This window comes from Myotis davidii, unplaced genomic scaffold, assembly GCF_000327345.1.
Source record: "Myotis davidii unplaced genomic scaffold, ASM32734v1 scaffold471, whole genome shotgun sequence".
Lineage (NCBI taxonomy): Eukaryota > Metazoa > Chordata > Mammalia > Chiroptera > Vespertilionidae > Myotis > Myotis davidii.
This window is the reverse complement of record NW_006283354.1, coordinates 1,811,131-1,816,007: the sequence shown is the minus strand read 5'-3', so window position 1 is coordinate 1,816,007 and position 4,877 is coordinate 1,811,131. Positions and strand designations below refer to the sequence as shown.

At 44.5% G+C, this 4,877-nt stretch overlaps 1 long non-coding RNA gene across 2 annotated transcripts in view; it reads left to right on the top strand.

Moving 5' to 3' along the window:
- The first annotated feature begins 6 nt into the window (after positions 1–6).
- The window catches only part of LOC107182994, a 71,059-nt gene continuing 66,188 nt past the window's right edge, over positions 7–4,877 (top strand). For both annotated transcript variants that reach the window (XR_001513772.1, XR_001513774.1), the window contains exon 1: positions 7–776. This is a non-coding gene — a long non-coding RNA (uncharacterized LOC107182994). The remainder of the gene's footprint in view (positions 777–4,877) is intronic.

The window sequence follows — 4,877 nt, the reverse complement described above, 5'->3', positions numbered from 1 at the left end:
TCGGCGGACCCCTGGGGGAACCGGTAGGGAAACCGAGGTCCCCAAGCGCAGGGACCAGGCGCCCCTTTCTCTCCCTCGGCAGCTGGAGACACAGCTGTGCTGCGTCCTTGCCCTGAGGGTTCCCCGGGCACCCGGCTCGCGGACGAATTTCCTCAGTTCGGGGGACTTTTACGAGCAGCTGCTCCGGTTCCGTCTGTGGTTCCCAGGGGTCGCCACGCCGCACCCAGGTTGTGAGGGACCCGCCTTCTTTGAGCGAGTCATTCATCCAGTTACAGTCCCGCCAGGCCCTCTGCAATGAGAGCAAACCCAGAGGCCTGCTTTCATGAACTTGATCATCTGCTGAGGGAGCCATTGGTGAAACACCTAACCGTTCAAGTGAAAATGTCCAACGTTGACAAATTTTAATAAGGAAGAGGTCCAGAGTGCTAGGCGTCTAAACAAGGAACCTGCTCCAGACTTGGGGGGCCAAGGAAATGATGCTGGATGCTGGGAGCTGAGCAGGCGTTAACCACACACAGAGGAGAAGGCCATGGCAAGAGAGAGCCTGGCCTGGTGAGAGAACAGCAAGAGCTGTGTGCCAAGGCCCGAGAGTGGAGGACAGTGGAGCAGGTGAGGCCACAGCCATCCACAAGGACCGCGGGCCGTGGGAGAGACTGTGGGCCAGATCCTAAGAGGAATGGGGAGCCACTGACGGATTTTAACCCAAACGGGGACACCTGTGTTTCCAAAAGATGTTGGAAGGAGCCAGAATGTATGTGTCCAGAGGAGATGAGCAGGTGAGCTGGCATGACTGCTGTCTGCTCTCGGACCACATAGCAGACCTCCTGAGAGACAGAAGAGCTTCGCTGCTCATGGTGAATTTCCCACCCCTGAAAGCATTCCAGTACAGTAACAGGGAAAGCACTTGAGCCAGCATCAGCCTTGAGAGATTATTGACCTAATAGGCTTCCCCATCATCCCCTATAAGATGTGGCATAGGGTACAGAGCCGGCCCTAAAATCCAGGATTAAGGGCTCCAGTGAAGGTCCTATGTTGTGCGTGGTGCCCAGGGGAAGAGCCAGTCATGTGCTGTCTGCTGCTTCTGATGAGAAATCAGCTGCATTCCCCCTCTCCCGCCCAAGGCAGAAACCACATACAGAATGGAAATACCAGGCAGTCTTATGAGTATACTGTTCCTGCAGACCCAACACCAGGTGTAGGGACATCTCATTTACGGTTAACAATATGGAGGCATGCTGCTCTCACCCTGTGAACAAGGGGAGGGTGGAAAGGGCTGTGAAGCCAAAGACAGACTCAGCTTCTCCACAGCAATCAGGAATAGATGCCCGGAGCTGGGCCTATCTAACTGAGTGCAGATCACACCTCCTGAGGGGCTTGTTAAAACAGCCCATTCCCAGGCCCATCACCAAGTACTCAGTCAACAAGGCCCTAGGTAGTTAATTCCACCTGTGAGTGACCAAACTTAACACTAATAAGGGCTTGCTGAACAAAATTCTTTGTCACCTGATTGTAAGGTGGAAAGGCTGACCCACAAATAGGAACCTGGGCTCTGTGACCAGCAGCTGCAGCTACACAGCTGTGTCAGCCACAGGTGTGAAAAAGCTAAGGAGTCATCCAGCAACTAGCTTATTTAGCAACATCTTTGATAATGATGGGATATATGCATACATGTGTACCTATATACAAACATACTCAGACATGTATGTAGGTTATAAGAACCCAAAAGTGCACAAATGGGTATCCTTTTAAAAATATATATATATATTATTGATTTCAGAGAGTAAGGGAGAGGGAGAGAGAGATAGAAAAACCAATGATGAGAATCATTGATTGGCTGCCTCCTGCATGCCCCCTACAGGGCACATGCCCTTGACCAGAATCCAACTCAGGTCCCTTCAATCTTCAGGCTATAGCTCTATCCACTGAGCCAAACTGGCTAGGGCGGTATTCTTTGTTTTTAATAATATGAAATTGTTGACCTTATGCTTTCAAAATGTAAAGCAGAAAAAAAATTTTTAATGTGAAGTAGTTTAAAAATGCCAGTATTACTTATATAGAGCCCTGAGGCAAGTCCAGTTACTAAGCAGTTTTTGTCTCTAACTTGTTTCTATGATTCAGATTTTCTTAGAGTACTTACTTCCATGGACAAAAATCAGTTTTTCTACCTTATCTTTTTTTAAACATTTTTATTGAGGTCCAATTCATAAACCATAAAATCCACTAATTTAAAGTTTTTTAATTCAATTAGTGTATTCACAGATTTATTCAACCATCAACACAAATTAAATAAAGAACATTTTCATCACCCCCCAAAAGAAACCCCATATTCATTAGCAATTGCTCTCTTTCATAACAACTGATCTACTTATCTCTGGATTTCCTATTGTGCACATTTAACGTAAGTGGAATCATACAATATGTGGTCTTTTATAATAAACCCTTTCACTTATATAATGTTTTCAAGGTTTACCCATGTTGTGACATGTCAATACTTCATTCCTTTTTAAAAAAAATTGATTAGAGATAGAGAGGAAAGGTGAGAGAGAAAGAGAGAGAGAGAGAGAGAGAGAGAGAGAGAGAGAGACCCGTTTGTTTTTCTACTTATTATGCATTCATTGGTTGATTTTTGTATATGTCCTGACCAGGAATCGAACCATGACCTCCTGGTTCATAGGTTGACACTCAGCCATTGAGCCACCACTGGGCTCTCTTGCCCTTTTATAAATTTATTTATTTTTAAATATAATTTTTGTATTGATTTCAGAGAGTAAGGGAGAGAGAGAGAAACATCAATGATTAGAGAGAATCATTGGCTGCCTCCTTCACGCCCCCTTCTGAGAGGGCTCAAGTCTGCAACCGGGCATGTGCCCTTGGTCAGAATCAAACCTGGGACCCTTTAGTCCGAAGGCTGACACTCTATCCACTCAGCCAAACCGGCTAGGGCTCTCTTGCCCCCGACCCCTCCCTTTTTTAAAAATTGTTTTTATTGATTTTAGAGAGAGGGTAAGGAAGAGAGAGAAATATTAATAAGAGATACATCTATTAGCTGCCTTCTGCACGCTCCCCACCAGGGATCAAGCCTGCAGCCTGGGCGTGTGCCCTGACACTGAATCAAACCAGCAACCTCTTGGTTCAGGGGACAATGCTTAACCAACTAAGCCACAATGGCCAGGGCAGATCTCTTGCCCATTTTTTAAAAAAATAGACTTTATTTTTAGAGCAATTTTATGCAGCAAAATTGAGTGGAAAATATTGAGAGTTTCCATATGTTCTCCCCTACACACACATAGCCACCCCCACTATCAACTTCTCCCACCAGAGTGGTATATTTTGTTACACTGAAACATCATTATCATCCAAAGTCCATAGTTTACATTAGGTTTCACTCTTGGTGTTGTACATTCTGAGTTTTGACAAATGTATAAGGATGTGTATTCACCATTAGAGTAACATACAGAATAGTCTTACTGCCCTGACAATCCTAAGTGTCATTTGAAGAGCAAAAGTTTTTATTTTGATGAAATTCAGTTTCTTTTTTTCTTTTATGAGTTATGCTTTCTGGTCCTATCTAAGAAATCTTTGTCTAACCCAATGACATAAAGATTTCCTGTCTTCTTCTGGAAGTTTTATGGTTTTAGGTTTTTCATTTAGGTCTATGAGTCATTTCAAGAAAATTTTTGTATATGATGCAAGGTAGGGGTTGTCAAGAGCAATAAAGGATATAAAATTTTACCCTACTTGCAAGTTAACAAGTTGCCCTGCCACAATTTCAATGGATGCTGACAAAAGACATAGGACTCCTGAGACAGAAACAAAGAACTTTGTTACAGCACAGCAAGCTGTGTGAGCTTCATGTTTGCATTGCTTCCCCATGTCCCCCAAGTCTCACAGGGGCTATGCCAAAAGACCCAGGTGGATGAAATACAAACAGGTACACAGAGAGGGTTTGTATTGAAGCTTAGCAACTCCAAGCTTAGGGAACATCAATTCTATATAATAAAGAGCTAATATGCAAATGGTCATCACGCCCTCATGCCCTCACACCCTCTCACCCTTGCACCAGGGCCGGGGGACCTGAGACTGGGCTAGGGGACCTGAGGCTGTATTCCACTCAACTGCCCCCCCGCCCCGCCCTGTGGGGCTTGACAGGGGTGGGGCCAGCCAGGTCTGGTTCTCGTGTGATTTCAGGATGCATGCGGGTAGGCGGGGACTTGACTCTGGGTCCCGCGGCGTGCCCCAGACTCTGACAGGAGGAAGATTTTCATATACATTTTACTAATTTTCTTTCATCTCTGCACTTCTATTATAGAGAAAGGACAAATAGCAATATTAAAATATTTCCTCTAATTAGCCCCCTTTTAATGTGCACAAATTTTGTGCACCAGGCCAATAGTCTTTTTTAAAGGACTGCAGGCAAACTTGTGCAACCTTTGCCCCAGAAAAATACATTATTTTTTTTTTTTATCTGAACAGTAAAAACAAAAAATTGTCCTTTGCTCTGAAGGTGGACACTATCTCCAGTCTTTCATGGAAAACATCCTTGAAAAGACAGCCTGGAACAAAAAGAGTTAATGTCTAACTCTTTTTTTTATTGCTTAAAGTATTACAAAGGGTATTACATATGTGTCCATTTCCCCCCGCCCCCCGCCCTTGACAGTCCCCTAGCCTCCCCTATCCCCCAGTGTCTTATGTCCATTGGTTATGCTTATATGCATGCATAAGTCCTTTGCTGTTGATCTCTTACCCATCCCTGCAACCCTCCCTGGCCTTCCCACTGTAGTTTGACAGTCTGTTGGATGCAGCTCTTATTCTGTATCTATTTTTGTTCATCAGTTTATAATGGTCTTTATTATCCATAAATGAGTGAGATCATGTGG